Here is a 22,015-nt window from a genome sequence, read left to right as displayed (position 1 = left end):
ACTGGTCCTTGAGGAGCTTGATAGCGTCCGCGTACGAGGTCGCGTCTTGGATGACCGAGTACACTCGGTGGTTCACTTTGGAGGTCAGGACATCCAGTTTGTCCTCGTCCGATTTGATTGCTGCAGAGGCGGTCAGGAATTTTTCGAAACACTTAAGCCAGTGAGTAAACTTGGTGGATGAGTCCGCCTCCCGATGATCTAAGTCCAGGCATGCTGGTGTGAGGATCTTCTCCATTATAAAAATTTTGTTAATAAAATTGATGCGCTATCAATTACTCAAAAGACTGAGAGTTAAGAGAGTAACTAAAGGCTTTTATTAACAAAAGAATGAAGGTCTGCCTCGAGTGGTCGACCGGTCCAGAAATACAAAGGGCTGGGGAGCAGTCACCTTTATACTAGGACTTGTGGGAGGAGTCAGCCGAGGCATGTCCAGGCATGTACACAGTGGAATACAAACAGTGGTTTACCACAGGCAATAAATGCTGGCCTCACCAGTGACGCCGACATCCCACGAACGAATAAAAGAGACTGCAACTATCAGAGACGCATAAGTGAGGTGTGCGGAGGATTCACCATGATCAAACCACAGGAAATTCTATATATATTTGTATCTGTTCGGAGATTGTATGCATTTACAGTAGAAATTTTAATTGTCTATCTCCTTAGTTCCAAATGTTCACCTATACCTCTATCAACAATTGATACGTACATATCTCCCATCCTTCTCGTCTCTATGGGCTGAAGAGGGCGAACTAAAAGCTACCTTGTCAGCCGTGGTTCAGTTGGTAGCACCCTAGCCTCTGAGTCAGAAGGTTGAGAGTTCAAGTCCCTCCAGAGACTGGAGCACAAAAATCTAGGCTGTACTGAACAGTGCAGTACTGAGGGAGTGCTGCACTGTCAGAGGTGCTGTGTTTTAGATGAGACATTAATCCAAGGCCCCGTTGCCCCCTCAGGTGGACGTAAAAGATCCTAAGACACTATTTCGAAGAACAGGGGAGTTATCCCTGGTATCCTAGCCAATATTTATCTCTCAATCAACATCACTAAAAAAACAGATTATCTGGTCATTAGTACATTGCTGTTTGTGGGAGCATGCAGTGCGTAAATTGGCTGCCGTGTTTCCTACATTACTACAGTGACTACACTTCAAAAAATACTTCATTGGCTGTAAAGTGTTTTGGGACGTCCGATGGTTGTGAAAGACGCTATATAAATGCAAGTCTTTCTTTTTTCTATGAAGATCTCAGCTTGTTTGATTCAACTACATTAAGAGGGCTCTTACAAAAGCAAAATACTGCGGATGCTGGAAATCTGAAAAGAACACAGAAAATGTTGGAAGTTCAGACGAAAGGTCATCGACCTGAAACGTTAACTCTGTTTCTCTCTCCACAGATGCTGCCTGACCTGCTGAGTATTTCCAGCATTTTCTGTTTTTATTTAAGAGGGCTCTTGTCTGTTCTCTCATTTTTATACCTCTTGACCGGTTGATAAGACTGGATATAAGTTCATAACTGTCAGCCTCATTCATAAATAACAGGCTCTCAATTTCACAACTGAACCAGTTACGAGTCTGTATGCTGCATATTTGAAAATTGTGTAAGCCTGTTACCAGAGAGACGAGAACAAACGTCACAACATATGTAACAAAATAGGTTGAGTCAGTTGGTGGATTTGTAAAATCTCATGTATTGCATCTGATTTAAAGTGACAACCACCAACAAAACAAAAGTGCTTCATGTTTGTCACAGCCACCTCCAATTGTGGATTCCAAGAACCACTTAGCCTCCCTTATGTCACAGAGCATCCCCAGCAGCTCAAGCTGAAACCTTAAACTCAGGGATAAAACAGTTGCAAACAATTTCTGCACATGCGGTCATCCCCGACACATGAAGCATATAGCACGTCTCATGTTACACAGTTACTGCATGTCACAGGCTAAACCAAAATTTTCTCTTAGAAGTTTATTACATCAAACACAATTTAGCGATTTAATCCCTCAAATATAATTTTAGACCAACTGAGACATAAAGGCTGATCGCTCACTGAGGCTAAAATCCATACTAAACTGGCCCATCACATCCTATTGTTTGAGCAGTTCTTAAACCAAATATAGCTAAAATTAAGTAAATTCATGTCAAAATATAAAATAATAAATAAGTAAATGTCCGTACTTGCCTCAATCGCTCCTGCCGAGGCTAAAAACCTCACAATCTGCACCAATTTCAGTGTTTAAAACTAGTAAACACAAATTTATACTTTCTTAATTTACACAATAGTCCAACTGCCAGGTGGAAGACAAAAATAAAATCAGTCAATCAAAAAACAGTTTAATCACACCACCTACCTAATTAACTAACCTATTACCAGCTGAAATCTGCCCACAGGTAAGGCAACAACAGAACAAGTTAACAGTTCATAATACTGAACAGCAAAAGTAAATTAAATTCAACATACAACATAGTAAATAAGTAAAATTTTAGTACTTGACCCACATTCAACTGGCTCTATGCACTTCAATGGTCTCACCACTGGGTGTTATTCGAAGAAAACAACTAGCGACCGATTATGTAACACTCACATATGTGGTCAGATTTGCTGATGAAAGAAACTGGGAGGAGCAGTGAAATCAAAAGCAGCTCTGAAATTAATGAATGACAGCTGAAATTTATTGCAGACAAGTGTAAAGTACTGCACATGAGGAAAAATGTTTGACAGACCTACTCCCTGAATGGTGTTAAAGTAACAAAGAGACCTAGGAGTCTTGGTAAACTGGACATTAAACATATCCAACCAATTCAGAGCAGCAATCAATAAGGCCAATAGACTGCTGAAACAAATAGGCAAAACAATAGGATAGTCAGGGGAAGTTATAAGCAAGCTGTACAGTGATCCGGTCAGATCTATAGTGTGTCCATTTCTGGTTGCCGAGACTCCAGAGAGACATTCACGCATTGAAGCAGTGCAGAGAGGAGCCACAAGGCTGATCCCCAGGGTTAGGGGGCAGAGTTAAAGACCAGAGAAACATGGGGTTTTTCAGCCTGGTAAAGCGCCATCTGAGAAGTAATCAGAAGATAAGTGGGAAAGGTAAATCCAGAACTGGTTAACCAAGGCACGATTATTTTTTATTGAAATTTAAAATTAAATTATGCAGTAGGATTAAAGGGACACAATACAAACTAGTAAAAAGGAAAATTTAGGAGTAATATCAGGAAATTCTTCTTCACACCAGGATCGACATATGGATTAGGCTTCCAGGCAAAACAGTGGAGGCAAAAACCCTGGAATCAATTAGATACTGCAAATGAGGGAGCTGTAGAGTCATTCTGGATGGAGGAATTAGAGGGCCGAATAGCCTTCTCATTCAATCTTCTCTTGTGATTATACCTTTCACTCTCAATCCCAGGAAACCATTAAACACACAAATTATAAATAAACAACTTCAAATTACAGGAAACTTTGGTTTATCCGGAGGTTGTATGTCCGGAAACCTCGATCTAACGGCAGAAATCAGCAGCCGTTTTGTTAGGTTTTTTTCTTTTTTTTTCTTCTCCTAGCATGCATTTTTTTTTTTTAAAACAGTCTCTGGAAAGCCTCTCTGAAGCTGTTGCTAAGCAACAGAGATGCTTCCAAGGTACGGGCCGACTGTTTACAAGCTGTTGCTAAGCAACAGTGTTTGTTGTCAGATACAGAGATGAAAACCTCCGTATCCTTCAACATTAGTGCTGGTCTGTCCGGAAGTTTTCATAGATCGGCATCACGCCGGTCCCGTCGGTGCCGGATATCGCGAAGTTTCCTGTATATACCATTTTTAATGTAGAAAAACATCCCAGGGCTAGATACACTCATATAAAAATCAGACAAAACATGGCTGCCAAAGGAGGAGATATTAGGAGGGGTGACCAAACAATTGGTCAAAGAAGTGAGTTTTAAGCAGTTGGTGAGGTTTAGGTATTCCAGAGCATAAGGCCTAGATGGCTGAAGGCACAATCGCTGATGGTAGAGCAAAGGGAGAGGGATACCAGAATCAGAAGAACACAAAGTCTTAGGGAGGAGCTGTAGGGCTGGACTAGGTTACAGAAAGGGAGAGGAGAGGCCAAGAAGAGAATTAAACACAGGATGAGATTTTAAATCAGAAATGCTGGGGAACCAGGAACTAATGTAGGTCAGGGGTTGATAGGCAAGTGGGACTTGGTGAAGGTTAGGAAAGAGGCAGCAGAGTTTTGGATGAGATAAATTTAATGGAGGGTGCAAGATGGGTGGCCAGATCATTGGAATAGTCGAGTTCAGAAGTGACAAATGCATGGACGAGGGTTTCTGCCGCAGATGGGCTAAGGCAATGAAAGAGACAGAGGCAAAGGAAAGGAAGGCAATGTTACAGAGTAGGTGGTCTTTGTGATGGAGGGGATCAAATAAGATGCCGAGATTGCAAACAGCCTGAGACAATGGATGGGCAGGGGATGGAATTGCTGGCAAGAAGAGAGGTTTTTTTCGGGATTGGGGAGCGGAGGCGAAGATGATTACTTTGAAAGATGAGTGGAACCAAGCGAGGGCAGTCCCACCAAGTTGGACAACGGAGGAGAAGATTTGAAGAAGGATGTTGTGGTCGGCTGTGTCAAAGGCTGAGAGGTCGAGGAGGGATAGTGAGCCATGGTCACAGTCAGAGGATCTTTCACATACGCTCTAAGTAATAATGACGCAGTCTGGAGTATGTATACATATTCTGTATTCTAACTTTTCTGATCTGTAACTTTGTGGCACTAGGCACAGTGCCACAGTGTTACAGATCTGAAAAGTTCAAACACTATCTGATTAAACAGTTTATTTCTAAAACAAAAATGCTTGGGACATTTTAGCAATGAGATTTACAATTAGAAAGACCTGACAGGTTGAAAATCCATTTAAGCATACAAGAATACTAGAAATAGGAGCAGGAATAAGCCATTTGACCCTTCGAGCCTGCTCCGCCATTCAATAAGATCATGGCTGATCTTCTACCTGAACTCCACCTTCCTGCACTATCCCCATACCCCTTGATTCCCTTAGTATCCAAAAATCTATCAATCTCTGTCTTCAATATACTCAACGACTGAGCATCCATAACTCTCTGGGGCAGAGAATTCCAAAGATTCACAACCCTTTGAGTGCAGAAATTTCTCATCTCAGTCATAAATGGCCGACCCCTTATTCTGAGACTGTGACCTCTCGTTCTAGACTCCCCAGCCAGGGGAAACACACACGTAGCATCTACCCTGTCAAGCCCCTTAAGAATTTTATATGTTTCAATGAGACCACCTCTCATTCTTCTAAACTCCATGGAATATAGGCCTAGTCTACTCAATCTCTCCTCATAGGACAATCCCCTCATCCCAGGAATCAGTCTAGTGAACCTTCATTGCACTCCATCTAAGGCAAGTATATCCTTCCTTGGGTAAGGAGACCAAAACTGTACACAGTACTCCAGGTGTGGTCTCACCAAGGCCCTATATGATTGTAGTAAGACTTTAGTCTTATACTCTAATCCCTTTGTAATAAAGGCTAACATACCATTTGCTTTCCTAATTGCTTGCTGTACCTGCATGTTAACTTTCTGTAATTCGTGTTCAAGGACACCCAGATCCCAACATTTCCCAGTCTCACACCATTTAAAATAAATTCTGCTTTTCTATTTTTCCTACCAAAGTGGCTAACTTCACACTTCCCCACATTATATTCCATCTGCCGCATCCTTGCCGAATCACTTAACCTGTCTAAATCCCTTTGCAGCCTGCTTGTGTCCTCCTCACAGCTTACTTTCCCCACATAACTTTGTATCGTCAGCAAACTTGGATACAGTACACTCAGTTCCCTTCATCTAAGTCATTGATATAGATTGTAAATAGCTGTGGCCCAAGCACTGATCCTTGTGGTACCCAATTAGTTACAGCCTACCAAACCAAAAATGACCGGTTTATTCCTATGCTCGGTTTTCTGTCCGTTAACCAATCCTCTATCCATGCCAATATATTATCCCATGAGCCATAATTTTGTGCAATAACGTCTTGTGTGGCTCCTTATCAAATACTTTTTGAAAATCCAAGTACACTACATCCACTGGTTCCCCCTTATCTACCCTGCTAGTTACAGCCTCAAAAAACTCTCAGATTTGTCAAACACAAATTCCCTTTCATAAATCCACGTTGACTCTGCCCAACCACATTATGATTTTCTAAGTGCCCTGTTACCACATCCCTAATAAAAGATTCTAGCATTTTCCCTACTACTGATGTCAGGCTAACTGGCCTATAGTTGCCTATTATCTCTCTCTCGCCTTTCCTGAATAGCGGAATTACATTTGCTACCTTCCAATCCACAGGGATCATTCTAAAATCTAGGGAATTCTGGAAGATTAAAACCAATGCATTCATTATCTCTGTAGCCACCACTTTTAAAACCCGAGGATGTAAGCCATCAGGTCCAGGGTATTTGTCTGCTTTTAGTCCCATTAATTTTTCTAGTACTATTTCTTTAAGTTCCTCAGTCTCACTAGTCCCTTGGATGCCCACTATTTCCAGAATGTTTTTTGTGTCTACGACCGAAGATAGATACCAAGTATTCGATTAATGTCTCTGCCATTTCCTTATTCCCTGTTATAATTTCTCCTGTCTCTGCCTGTAAGGGGCTCACCCATACTTTCACTAATCTCTTCATTTTTACATGCATATAGAAGCTTTTACCATCTGTTTTATGTCTCTTGCTAGCTTACTCTCATATTCTATTTTCTCTCTCCCCATCAATTACTTGGTCATCCTTTGCTGAATTCTAAAATCCTCCCAATCCTCAAGCTTATTATTCTTTTTGGCATTATAAGCATCTTCCATTAATCTAATACTGTATTTAACTTCTCTTGTTAGCCACGGTTGGACCACCTTTCCTGCGAGGGTTTTATTCCTTAAGGGAATGTATATTTGTTGCAGATTATGAATTATTTCTTTAAAATGTTTGCCATTGCATATCTTTTAACCTAGTTTCCCAATCAACCTTAGCCAACTTGTCCCTAAGATAGCATACCTTATTTTTTAATGGTGGCACACAAAGAAGTCACAATATTAAAACCAGAAAGCGTAACTGACTTTAGCAAACCTGATCCCCAGAATCCTGCACCAATGCTCCTCACCTCCAACACCAAAGTAACAGGTTATGTATTTACTGCATCACCTGAAATAATGAATAATTAACAAACCCCGACTTTCTTTTTAGATTAGAACCACTAAAATATTTCAACTGCACAGAGAGGGAAGGGAATTAATGAGAATAACCTGTTTGTATCTCTGTAACCAACTGCAGGTTAAAAAGGGGCCTCTCCAGGCAGTGGGAGATTTGAAAAAAACTTACCGATGATAACAGTTCGCTGCGGCCACGCTGCTTACCTTCAATTATCCCTCTTGCAGCAAGCTAACATTGCGATACCATGAAGCAAGGGGAAACCTGAACCTGACATTCATGTCCTTGCTTATGAAACTAAATCCCATTCCTACACCACATTCGCCCCCACTTCGATAACACAACCACTCGAGGAGGCCGGCCTCCTCCAACGCATCTCTTAGCCCATTGGGTACGTAACACAACCTCGACCGTGATGCCGTCAATCAACGGGACGTCCATTGACGCCGCTGTGTCAGCCAATGGGTTGGAGGTGGGGCGGGACTTCCGACCGGCGGGCTTAGCAACCGCCAACCAATTGCAATGCATCCTGGGCACTGTAGTTCAAATGGCAGCTGCTTTATTTGCGTGTTGAAAGCTGCCGTGCTGACTGTATCTGCCAGCTGAGACAACTTTCTCAGCTTTTTTTTTCTGCCTTCTGTTTAAAGTTTTTGTTTCGAGAGAAAGCGAGTAATGTATTTATTATTTTCACCTCTCAATGAGCGTAGCAGAGTGCATGATTTACTTGTTTTATTTAAGTAAAAATATATAATTGCAAGTCTTTTCTTTCTAAAACTCTTTGTTGACACAGAGCCTGAGTCTTGGTCTGAGAGAAAGGCGTGCATCTTCAGTCCATCCGCCTTTCGAAGAGAGGAGCAGCATGTGATACATTTCAGTAAGAGTTGTGATCTCGCTATCATTTTTTTAAATTGTCATTTACCTAGGTTAACGTTTTAACGTAAATTAAAGGCACTACATAAATGCAGATTGTTGTTAAAGCACGCTCCAGATCATAGGGAAGACAATATAAATTTAAAGGGGTGGTCGGCGATGCAGACCCCAAAGAAGTATCTAGGATAAAAATCAAAAATGTGATAGTTACTATGGGCTGTAATTTCTGATGTGGGAGAATACTCAACAACAACAACAACAACTTTATATAGCACCTTTAACGTAGTAAAACGTCCCAAGGTACTTCACAGGAGTGTTATAAAACAAAATTTGACACCGAGCCACATAAGGAGGATTTAGGGCAGATAACCAAAAGCTTGGTCAAAGAGATAGGTTTTAAGGCACATCTTAAATGTGGGTCGAGAGGCGGTTTAGGGAGGGAATTCTAGAGCTTTGAGCCTAGGCAACCGGAGGCATAGCCACCAATGGTTGAGCGATTATAATCAGGGATGCTCAAGGCAGAATTAGAGGAACGCAGATATCTGTGAGGCTGGAGGAGATTACAGAGATGGGGAGGGGCGAGGCCATGGAGAGATTTAAAAACAAGGATGAGAACTTTAAAATTGAGGCGTTGTTTAACAGGGAGCCAATGTAGCTCAGTGAGCATAGGGGTGATGGGTGAACAGGACTTGGTGCGAGTTAAGACATGGGCAGCCGAGTTTTGGATGACCTCATGTTTACATAGGGCAGAACGTGGGAGGCCAGCCAGGAGTCAAGTCTAGAGGTAACAAAGGCATGGATGAGTGTTTCAGCAGCAGATGAGCTGAGGCAGAGGCAGAGACGGGTGATGTTCTGGAGGGGGCACTTATTTACTCCCGTCAGCATTCATGTACCTCTGACAATTCATCGGCACTATGGCCTGGAGTTTCCTCACCAATTTTCAATCTTTTACATCTGTCCATCAAACCTTCTGTCCAAACTAATCTCTGCCCACAAAACTTGCCACGCCCTGACTCTCCAATTGCAGTTGTTTGGGGGTCTAGATTTTCAGGCACAGCAGGAAACAAAATTGTTTTTCTGGTCTATTAATTGGAAATATTTGAGTGTTTAAAAAAAAAAAAAAAAAAAAATTATCCTCACTGAGACCTGCACTATATTCTTTGTTTCTTTCATTACGTTTTTATGGCAAAGTATAAGTCACGTTATAAATTGAAAAGCTACACCGTTTGCAGGTTCTTAAAAATGCTGGGGTAGAGTTTCAGCTTTAGGCGCAATTGGGAAATTGTACTCAAAATGTGCTCAAAATTGTACTGGTTAGGTTACAGTTGAGGTTTCTGCTAAAGTTCATTTGCATAATCACAAACATAAAATCTTCTATGAACCAGCGCAATCAGGCTGCGTAATAGAACGTAGTCGTTTCTTTTTCCTTCTTTCCATTAAAATGTATTGCTTGATGTATTTAAGGGTGGTAACCTAGTGCAGTTTTGTTAATACAGCTGAAAAAGGGTTTATCAGCAAAAATAAGCATTTTTAATAAGGGTGCCCAGTCCTCCACCTGTGAGTAACCTGATATAAAATCACCTGAAAATTACAAAAAACCTATATTGAACCATTTAATAGTTTCATTTACAAAGTAACTGACTAACGTACACCAATGTTCCCCCTAAGGTGCACAGCCACGCACCAATCATGAGGTCCCACGCACTGCTCACCAGCTGCTACCGCTGGAAGAGATACCGCGCAGCAAATTTAAAGGGCCCGCACAGGGAAAAAATAATTAGAGGGAACATTGGTGTACACTAGTCAGTTTCTTAGTAAATTAAATATTTTTTATATGAAAAACTTTTCAAATGTGTCAACTAGAGAGAAAGATGTGGCAGAGTGACAGATGGAGAGAGATGGAGGTACAGAGAGAATACTAAGAATGACAGGGAGGGAGAAATGGAAGTACAGAGAAAGAGGTGGGGGAAGATTGATGCCGAGAGAAAAGGGGATACAGAGAGGGATGGGAGACTGATGGAGGTACAGAGAGAGGAATGCGAGAGATAGGGAGAGATGGGGGTACAGGGGGAGAGAGAGAAAACAAGACGCAGTGGAGGGGGAAGAGAAAAGGAAGAGATTGGCAGGGGGAGAGGAGTGTGGGAGAGATTGGAGGAGGAAGAGAGAGTGTAGTGAAAGGAGTAGACACTGAGGGCAGGCGATAGTGAGATACAGGGAAAAGAGGAAAGGGGGAGACAGAGATGAGAGAAAAAAAACAGAGAGGTTGTGGGAAAAAGACTGAGACTTGGGAGAGCGATTTGACGGAGAGATGTGAGGGAGAGAGAATGGAAGGGGGGGGCAGAAGAGAGAAACCAGAGGAGTTGGGGAGCGAGACCAGAGGCAAGGGAGAGAGACAAAGTGGGGGAGGGGATAGAAGAGCAGGAGGAAGGATGTTCTTGCTATGGAAGGAGTTCAGCGAAGATTCACAAGGCTGATCCCTGGGATGGCAGGAATGACGTATGAGGAGAGATTGGGTCGATTGGGCTTATACTCGCTGGAGTTTAGAAGAATGAGAGGGGATCTCATCGAAACTTATAACATTCTGACGGGTCTGGACAAACTAGATGCAGGTAGAATGTTCCCGATGGTCGGAGAGTCCAGAACCAGGGGTCATAGTCTAAGGATAAGGGGCAAGCCATTTAGGACAGAGATGAGGAAGAATTTCTTCACCCAGAGAGTGGTGAACCTGTGGAATTCTCTACCACAGAAGGCGGTTGAGGCCAATTCTTTAAATACATTCAAGAAGGAGTTAGATATATTTCTTCGAGCTAAAGGTATCAAGGGATATGGGGAGAAGGCAGGTACGGGGTACTGAGTTTGGATGATCAGCCATGATCACATCGAATGGCGGAGCAGGCTCGAGGGGCCGAATGGCCTACTCCTGCTCCTATCTTCTATGTTTCTATGGGAGGAGACTGATAGATGGATGGGAGGACAGGAAAGAGGAGGGCGATGGGGAGGGTGTTCAAGTTTTTCGGCTGCATCAGATGGTTTTCTTGTGTCCAGTGCCAAAAATGATTCCTGTAGATAAGCCCACATGCCCAGTTAACTGAAGTGTCTTTATATGCCAATATCCGGTATGTAGCTTGGCCAAGGTCAATCAGAACACTCTTGTTGTAATTTGCTAATTCAATATGACCGCAATCCTCCCATGTATTTGGATAATGGAAGAATAATCCAGTGGTTCTCAAACTGGGGTCTGCGCAGACAGGCTGTTAAACAGCAGAGGGGGAGGAAAAAAACCCTGAAATATTCAGCAGCTGTGCAGTGAGTAGGTGGGCGGTGGAGGGTTCCACCTGAAATGGAGCCGGTGTTCCCAACAGGAGCCACCAAGCCTAATCCCACTCCAGGAAGAGCAAGGAGGTGTGTGTGAAGTATTCAACAGGCATATTGCTGAACCTGTAGGGTTACCTTTCAACTGAAGGGAAGATAAAAGTTTTCACATCAATGTTCACTATATTGGACAGCCATAGAGTCATAGGGCTGGATTTTGATTGAGGAGGTGTGTAGGAGGCGGGACTACAACTTTCGGGGTTGTAGTCCCGCCTCCATCGAGTTGTGGCCAACCCACAAGCTTTTGACAGATGAAATATCAGCGTTTGACAGCTGTTTGAAGCTGTCAAACACTGACAATCTGTACTCCAAATTAATTCCTTCCTCTCAGGCTGATTTAGAGATCTCTCCAGAACAGAAAGCTGAATGCTGCAACTTTTGACAGCTCGCGGCCATTCTGCTTTCTGTGCCGGTGAGATGAGGGACTAATGAGACCTGAAGGAAGGAAGGCTGTAAAGGTAAATAACTAAGTAAAACTTTTTTAAACACTTTACACACACCAAACACACTTACCTCTGAACTCATGCACCCATCACTCACCTGAACACCGGATATCTCGAACCCTTCAGCCCGATGGTCCGCCTCGCTAACTTGGTGTGGTTTGGAGCAGTCGGGAATCCCACACTTCAGCAATAAAAATAGGGATTAGGCTAAAAACTGCCTGTTAACTATCTGTTAACAGGCAGTTAATTGGCACTAATCCCCTTCCCGCCTCGGGGAGGCAGGTCCCAGCACAGGTCGGGTATCCGCCTCCTTTGAAACTGGCATGGAGGCGGGTTGGGGGCAGGATGGGTTCATGCTCCCCGATTTCGAGATTTTAACCCCCCACATGCATCCAATCCCGCCTCCACGGCCCAATGAAAATCCTGCCCATAGAGTCATAGATTTCTACAGCACAGAAAGAGGCCCTTCAGCCCATTGTGTCCGTGCCGGCCATCAAGCCCTATCTATTCTAATCCCATTTTCCAGCACTTGGTCCGTAGCCTTCTATGCTATGGCGTTTGAAGTGCTCATCTAAGTGCTTCTTGAATGTTGAGGGTTCCTGCCTCTACCACCCTTTTTCAGGCAGTGAGTTCCAGATTCCAACCACCCTCTGGGTGAAAAAGTTTTTCCTCAAATCCCCTCGAAACCCCCTGCCCCTTACCTTGAAACTATGCCCCCTGATTATTGACTCCTCTACTTAGGGGAAAAGTTTCTTTCTATCTACCCTATCTATGCCCCTCATAATTTTGTACACCTCAATCAGATCCCCCCTCAGTCTTCTCTTCTCTAAGGAAAACAACCTCAGCCTGTCCAGTCTCTCTTCATAGCTGAAGCGCTCCAGCCCAGGTAACATCCTGGTGAATCTCCTCTGCACCCTCTCCAATGCAATCACATCCTTCCTATAGTGTGGCGACCATAGAAACATAGAAGATAGGAGCAGGAGTAGGCCATTCGGCCCCTCGAGCCTGCTCCGCCATTCAATGAGATCATGGCTGATCATCCAAATTCAGTACCCTGTTCCTGCCTTCTCTCCATATCCCTTGATCCCTTTAGCCTTAAGAAATATATCCAACTCCTTCTTGAATATATTTAATGAATTGGCCCCTACTGCCTTCTTTGGCAGAGAATTCCACAGGTTCACCACTCTCTGGGTGAAGAAATTCCTCCTCATCTCTGTCCTAAATGGCTTACCCCTTATCCTTAGACTGTGACCCCTGGTTCTGGACGCCCCGACCATCGGGAACATCCTTCCAGCATCTAGTCTGACTAGTCCTGTTCGAATTTTATAAGTTTCGATGAGATCCCCCCTCATTCTTCTAAACTCCAGGGAGTACAAGCCCAATTGACCCAATCTCTCCTCACAGGTCATTCTTGCCATCCCAGGTATCAGCCTGGTGAATCTTCGCTGCACTCCTTCCATGGCAAGAACATCCTTCCTCAGATAAGGTGACTGAAACTGCACACAATACTCAAGGTGTGGTCTCACCAAGGCCCTGTACAACTGCAGCAAGACATCCTTGTTCTTGTACTCAAACCCTCTCACTACGAAGGCCAACATACCATTTGCCTTCTTAACCGCCTGCTGCACCTGCATGCTTACTTTCAGCGACTGGTGCACAAGGACGCCCAGGTCTCGTTGCACTTTCCCTTCTCCCAATCTATTGCCATTTAGATAATAATCTGCCTTCCTGTTTTTGCCACCAAAGTGGATAACCTCGCATTTATCCACGTTATAGTGCATCTGCTATGCTTCCGCCCAATCACCCAACCTGTCCAAATCATACTGGAGTTTCTCGGCATCCTCCTCGCAGCACACACGCCCACCCAGCTTTGTGTCATCTGCAAACTTGGAGATATTACATCTAGTTCCCTCGTCCAGATCATTAATATATATTGTGAATAGCTGGGGTCCAAGGACCGATCCCTGCGGTACCCCACTTGTCACTGTCACTCGGAAAACGACCCGTTTATTCCAACTCTTTGCTTTCTGTCTGCCAACCAGTTCTCTATTCAAGTCAATACCTTGCCCCCAATCCCATGTGCCTTAATTTTACACGCTAATCTCTTATGCGGGACCTTATCGAAAGCCTTTTGAAAATCCAAATACACCACATCCACTGGTTCTCCCTTAATTATTTTACCAGTTACATCCTCAAAAAATTCCAGTAGATTTGTCAAGCACGATTTACCTTTTGTAAAGCCATGTTGACTTTGTCCGATCCGGTCACTGTTTTCCAAGTGCTCTGCTATTACATCCTTTTATAATGGACTCTAGCGTTTTCCCCATTACCGATGTCAGGCTTACTGGTCTGTAATTCCCCGTTTTCTCTCTACCACCCTTTCTGAACAGTGGGGTAACATTAGCTACCCGCCAATCCATGGGTACTGTTCCAGAGTCTATCAAATTTTGGAAGATGACCAGCAATGCATCTACTATTTCTAGGGCCACTTCCTTAAGTACCCTAGGATGTAGATTATCAGGCCGTGGGGATTTATCGGCCCTCAATCCCATCAATTTCCCGAACACCATTTCCCTACAAATACTGATTTCATTCAGTTCCTCCCTTTCATTAGACCCTATGTTCCCCGACATCTTTGGGAGGTTATTTGTGTACTCTTTTGTGAAGACAGAATCAAAGTATGTATTTAATTGGTCTGCCATTTCTTTGTTCCCCATTATAAATTCCCCTGATTCTGACTGCAAGGGACCTAAGCTTGACTTCACCAATCTTTTTCTCTTCACATATCTATAAAAGCTTTTACAGTCAGTTTTTATGTTACCTGCAAGCTTACTCTCATACTCTATTTCCCCCCTCTTAATTAATCCCTTTGTCCTTTTTTGGATCCTAAATTGCTCCCAACCCTCAGGTTTACTGCTTTTTCTGGCCAATTTATATGTCCTCTCCTTGGATCTTATGCTATCCCTAATTTCCCTTGTTAACCACGGTTGAGTCACCTTTTTTGTTTTATTTTTATGCCAAACTGGGATGAACAAATTCTGTAGTTCATCCATACGATCTTTGAATGTTTGCCATTGCCCATCCACCGTCAACCCTTTGAGTGACATTCCCCAATCCTACCCAACTCGCACCTCCTACCATCGTAGTCTCTTTTATTTAAATTCAGGACCCTAGTCTCTGAGTCAACTATTTCACTCTCCATCTTAATGAAGAATTCTATCATATTATGATCGCTCTGACCCAAGGGGCCTCGCACAACAAGATTGCTAATTTAATCCTTTCTCATTACATAATACCCAGTCTAAGATGGCCTGGTCTCTAGTTGGTTCCTCGACATATTAGTCCAGGAGACCATCCCGTATACACTCCAGGAATTCCTCCTCCACAGTATTGTTACTAATTTGGTTAGCCCAATCTATATGTAAATTAAAGTCACCCATGATAACTGCTGTGCTCTTATTGCACGCTTTTCTAATTTCCCGTTTAATGCCATCCCCGACCTCCGCATTACTATTTGGAGGTCTATATACCACTCCCACTAATGTTTTCTGCCCCTTGGTATTTCTCAGTTCTACCCATACAGATTCCACATCATCAGAGCTAATATCCTTCCTTTCAATTGTGCTAATCCCCTCTTTAACCAGCAATGCTACCCCACCGCCTTTTCCTTTCTGCCTATCTTTCCTGAATATTGAATACCCCTGGATGTTGAGTTCCCAGCCTTGGCCACCCTGGAGCCATGTTTCCGTAATCCCAATCATATCATATTCGTTTACCTCTATTTGCGCAGCTAATTCATCCACCTTATTACGAATGCTCTTCGCATTAAGACATAAAGCCTTCAGGCTTGTTTTTTTAATGCTCTTAGATCTTTTAGAATTATTATTTACTGTGGCCATGTTTGATTTAAACCCTTGATTGCTCTGCCTGTCACTTTTGTTTTTCTCCTTCCTGTCTTTTGTTTTTATCCTTGTTTCCCTTTCCTCTGTTTCCCCGCTCAGGTTCCCAACCCCCTGCCATTTTAGTTTAAACCCTCCCCCAGAGCATTAGCAAACACTCCCCCTAGGACATCGGTCCCGGCCCTGCCCAGGTGCAAACCGTCCGTTTTGTACTGGTCCCACCTCCCCCAGAACCGGTTCCAATGTCCCAGGAATTTGAATCCCTCCCCCTTGCACCATTCCTCTAGCCATGTATTCATCTGAAATATCCTTCTATTTCTACTCTGACTAGCACGTGGCACTGGTAGCAATCCTGAGATTACTACCTTTGAGGTCCTATTTTTTAATTTACCTCCTAACTCCCTATATTCAGCTTTTAGGACATCATCCTGGTTTTTCCCTATATCGTTGGTACCTATATGCACCACGACAACTGGCTGTTCACTCTCCCCCTCCAGAATGCCCTGCAGCTGCTCCGAGACATCCTTGACCCTTGCACCAGGGAGGCAACACACCATCCTGGAGTCTTGTTTGCGGCCGCAGAAACGCCTATCTATTCCCCTTACAATAGAATCCCCTATTACTATAGCTCTCCCCCTCTTTTCCCTCCCATCCTGTGCAGCAGAGCCACCCCTGGTGCCAGGAAGTTGGCTGATGCTGCCTTCCCCTGGTAATCCATCCCCCCCATCAGTATCCAAAGCGGTATATCTGTTTGAGAGGGGGATGGCCACAGGGGACCCCTGCACACCCTGCCTGTGCCTAGTACTCTGCCTGTTGGTCACCCGTTCCCTTTCTGCCTGTGCCACCTTTATCTGCGGTGTGACCAACTGATTAAACGTGCTATTCACGACGTCCTCAGCATCGCGAATGGTCCAGTATGTTTCCAGTCGCTGCTCCAGCACCGCAATGCGGTCTGCCAGTAGCTGCAGCTGGACACACTTCCTGCACATGTAGTTGTCAGGGACACAGGAAGTGTCCCTGAGTTCCCACATAGCGCAGGAGGAGCATACCACAGCACTGGGCTGTCCTGCCATGACTTACCCTTTAGTTAATTCAAATTAAATTAAACAAATCAATCCCACCAATTTCACTACAGTTAAATGATATATTTAAGGGCACTGGTTTATAAACAGTCCCTGCTACACTGCAGAGACTTTAGAAACTATAAACCACAGAGTTAGAGTTTAAAAATAAAGAAATACTCGCCAACCAATCACTTACCATTACTTTTTACTTCTCTCCCTCTCTGAGATTGGAGATTAGTACGCCTACCTGGTCTCTGGGGGCCTTTTAAAGCCTCGCTGCTCGCGTTTCCTGCCGCTATGAGGCCAGAACTGCACACAGTATTCTAGCTGTGGCCTAACTAACGTTTTGTACAGCTCCATCATAACCTCCCTGCTCTTGCCTTCATTAGCCGAGGCATAGAATATAAGTATCCCATATGCCTCCTTAACCACCTTATCTACCTGTCCTGCTCCCTTCAGGGATCTATGTACATGCACACCAAGGATCCTCTGTCCTTTCTAGGGTCCTACCATTCATTGTATATTCCCTTGCCTTGTTAGTCCTCCCAAAATGCATCACTTCACACTTTTCAGGGTTAAATTTCCATTTGCCACTGTTCTGACCAACCCGTCTATATCGTCCTGTAGCCTGAGGCTTTCCTCCTCGCTATTTACCACTCCACCAATTTTTGTGTCATCTGCGAACTTACTGATCATACCTCCTACATTCATATCTAAATCATTAATGTACACTACAAACAGCAAAGGACCCAGCACCGATCCCTGCGATACACCACTGGACACCGGCTTCCAGTCACAAAAACAACCTTCGACCATCACCCTCTGCCTCCTGCCACTAAGCCAATTTTGGATCCAATGTGCCAAATTGCCCTGGATCCCATGGGCTCTTACCTTCTTGACCAGTCTCCCATGTGGGACTTTGTCAAAAGCCTTACTGAAGTCCATGTAGACTACATCAACTGCACTACCCTCATCCACAACCTAGTCACCCCCTCAAAATTCAATCAAATTGGTTAGACATGCTCTCCCCCTGACAAAGCCATGCTGACTATCCTTGATTAATCCTTGCTTCTCCAAGTGGAGACTAATTCTGTTCCTCAGAATTTTTTCCAATAATTTCCCTACCACTGATCGGCTCACTGGCCTGTAATTCCCTGGTTTATCCCTACTACCCTTCTTGAATAATGGTACTACGTTAGCTGTTCTCCAGTCCTCTGGCACCCCCCCGCCCCCCCCCCCCCCCCCCAGATGTGGCCAGAGAGGGTCTGAAAATTTGTGTCAGAGCCCCTGCAATCTCCTCCCTTGCCTCACACAGCAGCCTAGGATACATCTCGTCTGGGCCTGGGGATTTATCCACTTTTAAGCCCGCTAAAACCACTAATACCTCCTCCCTCTCAATACTAATTTGTTCAAGTATATCACAATCCCCCTGCCTGATTTCTATGCCTACATCGTCCTTCTCCATAGTGAACACAGATGTAAAATATTCATTTAAAACCTCACCCACATCTTCCGGTTCTACACACTGATTGCCACTTTGGTCCCTAATGGGCCCTACTCTTTCCCTGCTTTTCCTCTTGCCCTTAATATAATTATAAAACACCTTGGGATTTTCCTTTTATTTTGCCCGCCAGTGTTTTTTCATGCCCCCTCTTCGCTCTCCTAATTTATTTGCTTTTTTAAGTACCCCCCTGCACTTTCTAGGGCTTCCACTGTTTTTAGGCCTTTGTATCTGCCAAAAGGCTCCCTTTTTTTCCTAATCCATTCTTGTACTGTATATCCCTTGACATCCAGGGTTCCCTGGGCTTGTTGTTCCCACCCTTGACCTTTACGGGAACATGTTGGCGTTGTACTCGCTCTATTTCCTTTCTGAAATACTCCCACTGCTCTGATGTGGATTTTCCTACAAGTAGCTGATCCCAGTCCAATTTGGCCAGATCCTGCCTTATCATATTAAAATCGGCCTTCCCCCAATTCAGAACCTTTATTCCCGGTCCATCTTTGTCCTTTTCCATGACTGCCTTAAATCTCACCGAATTATGGTCACTGTCACCAAAATGCTCTCCTACTGACACTTTGCCCCGGCAAAATTTCAAGCAAGTCCCTTTAACAGAACACTGATGAACTTTACATTCAGAAATGTAAATGTGCAAGGAGTTTATAGTATTATAATTTAGATAGGGGGTCCATGATTACTAATGCATTTAAAAAGGGGTCCTTCAACCAAAAAAGTTTGAGAACCACTGTTCTAATGAGATTGGGAGGATACTTGGGTTTAATTTAACATTGGCAAAATGGGCACAGTTTCAGGCACAACTTCCAGGTTGCATGTAAGGAGAAAATTCCAGGCCTCTGTTCAAACTGCATATTGAACAATTTTCCAGCTAAATTTTTCTACTGACCTACAGTTGTGCCATTTTCTATAAGGATACTTACAGACCTCGGATGATGTCACTGCCACTGGCAGTTCAGGTCACCTCCTCCCTCGACTGGCATACCTCTGACACAGAAAGAGTAAGGAAGATGACTGGCTGATGCGTCTCTGAGAGCCCCTTTGAATTGAGGTGACCGTATATTTCCTTGTGCTGAGTCATGAGATGGCCTTGCAACTGGTGCTGCCACATGTACTGCTGCGGTAGATGGCTAGTCTGGCTAATCTGTCAATTGGTGCGGGAGTCTGGATGGGACCGTTATCTTGAGAGACAGCAACTTCTGCCATGCCTATTCTATCCATGCCCTGTTGCTGGCCACTCCCTTGGCATGTGCAGTGATCTGTGTGGGAACAGATCTCTGGACTGTAATGAAAACAGTGAAGCCCTTTGTTGTGTCTCCTTGTGTTCTTATATATACTATATATATTACAGACACTTTTAGTTCATTTTTAGTTAGTGCTTTTTACTTAGCTGTATTTGCTTTGTTTCAGTGCTGCCGCATGGTGCGGAGTGATACAAGATGTCCGACGCTGCACTGTGCACTGCCCATGCACAGTGTGCCACATAGCAATATAACTATACCATACCAAAGTAGTTCCATACCAAAGTAGTTCCATTTAACGATGTGATACTATAACAATGTAACACCCTTCATTATAGCTTCTCCATCTGATCCACTAGCACATTGAAGACAGGTAATACATGTTATTGTAGATTGAAGCCCAAGCCCTGAATAGCAGTATTCTCAACATTTAGCAGAGATACTGCATCCTTTCTGATGCCCTTGGAGTAGCCACACACTGAGAGCAGGAGGCCCTGACGTGCTAAATAAAGCAATCCTTTTTCACCCACTTCTTGCAGCAGCACCTCCAAGATTTCATGGGTTAAAGATAGGGAAGGAGTTTCCGCTGGGTTGTGCTGGTTTTTTTAGCGCAATTCATGCAAAATCAGCCAAACCAGCGCAAAAGATCACAGAATTATAAGCACAAATTACGTTCAGTGCAAATCGAGTTTCAGCGATCTTTTACGCTAGTTTAAAAAAAATCCAGTAGAAACCGGCCCCGCCCACAAAACGGGCCACGCTCCCAGATCAAATTAATCACCATTGCGAGTTTCAACTAATTGCGTCCGTTTTCGGGCCTTTGAGGAGGCTCTTAAAATTAAGCTTTGTTTTGGCGCAAGGGCACTACTAGGCACGTTTTAAAAGCTATTGAATATAATTATTTTTTAATTTACTAAAAAACGGACTCCTGTACACCAATATAACTAGCAAATGGTTCTGTATAGTTTTTTAAAGTCATTTTCAGTTATTTAAAATTGGATTACTCACAGGTGGTGGACAAGACACTCATTAAAAATTCTTATTTTTTGTGATAAACCCATTTTCAGCTGTGTTAATCAAACTGCACCAAGTTACCACTCTTAAATAAATCAAGGAATATGTTTTAAAGCAAAATTTAAAAACAAGTATGTTCTAAAACGCTGCCCAATTGTGCTGGCTCATGACAAATTTTACGTTTGGTGATATGCAAATGAGTTTGAGTGGAAACTTAAGGGGGGAAAAAAACACTTCTCAAAACTAGCGCAATTTGCGGCGATTGAACCCAAAGCAGAAACTCCAGGCCAGTGTTCACTTGCCCAGCTACTCAGTTTTGTTGCTAACATATTTTTTGCTGTGCTATGGAAACCACTTTGAATCATTGCTTCCCTTTTAATGGCTGTTGCATCCCTTTAAGTGGCTGTTATAACCTTTTAGCTGAGCACAGAAAATCTTTTGTTCTTTGTGTGAGATTCCTGCAGTAGGCTACTGTGCAGGTGGGAGCTCTCACAGAATAGTGAATTAGGGAAGGCCTTCAAAATTTTGGTGGGAATGGCTATGCAGAACCATTTGGAGCTGCACAGTTTCCAACTGGAAGCATAGATGCCAAAAAATGCATCCGTACATGTTTATAGGGCTATGTGAGTAGGCACATTCATTTTGTTCATTGAAAACACAAACCAGTGGCTTTATTTAAATGAAAAATGCATGAAATTTCAGAATGCATTCTCCAAAACAGCAATAAAATCCCAGAGTTTCATGTAATACAAATTTCATATTACTCAGTTAACTGTGGATTTAGTCATCAATAAATTTCACTCCTAACAATTTCCTGCCAGCTATTGAGCAATTTTTCAGTTACAAATTGGATACATACCTGGGTATCAGCTTGTGGCAGCAATCTAAACTTGGCTAAAAGCAACAAGCTACATTCCTCATACAAGTCACAGCCTGTCTGTTTTAATCCAAGGTCATTGTCAGATGCAGCTGTTCCAATCACTGTTTTCATGACTTATCTTTACAGTGACCTAGTTAGATCTCCTAGTGACTATGAAAAGAAGCTCGCCAATAGTGGGAGGATAGTGAGCAGATTTCTATGAGTATGCTTGAGCACACATGTTCGGAGCCTTGCCCAACTTTATAACAATGCAAACAAGCAGTGAAAACTGTTCATAAAAGAAAGAAAATTACATAAATAACATATTGCTGTGAAAATGCTGCATCATTTAGGGTCATGGGAAAGGGACTATAGTACATGCTTTCTCTATTCTATCTTTTTCTACGTTTCTCTATTCTATTTATTCTTTCTTTCTCTTTTTCTCCTCTCCTCTCTCTTTTATTTCCCATCTAGCTTTGAGATGTATGCTTTTCTCTTTGACTTTCTACAGACTGTATCAAAGCAAGGGAAGGCTAAAGA

At 43.3% G+C, this 22,015-nt stretch overlaps 1 protein-coding gene across 2 annotated transcripts in view; it reads right to left on the bottom strand.

The window, feature by feature from the left end:
* Positions 1 to 7,635, bottom strand: part of myorg (myogenesis regulating glycosidase) — a 30,982-nt gene extending 23,347 nt beyond the window's left edge. The window contains exon 1 of one of the 2 annotated variants that reach the window (XM_085973743.1): positions 7,372 to 7,635. The gene's annotated coding sequence lies outside the window, so the exon portion shown is untranslated. The remainder of the gene's footprint in view (positions 1 to 7,371) is intronic. The other variant, XM_085973738.1, reaches the window with a different exon arrangement.
* Positions 7,636 to 22,015: the final 14,380 nt, after the last annotated feature.

The sequence above is a fragment of the Somniosus microcephalus genome, chromosome 2, assembly GCF_052327205.1.
Source record: "Somniosus microcephalus isolate GS21.2 chromosome 2, FLI_Smic_1.0, whole genome shotgun sequence".
NCBI classification, from domain to species: Eukaryota; Metazoa; Chordata; class Chondrichthyes; order Squaliformes; family Somniosidae; genus Somniosus; species Somniosus microcephalus.
The sequence above is the reverse complement of the archived record's forward strand: the minus strand, read 5'-3'. Positions and strand labels throughout refer to the sequence as shown.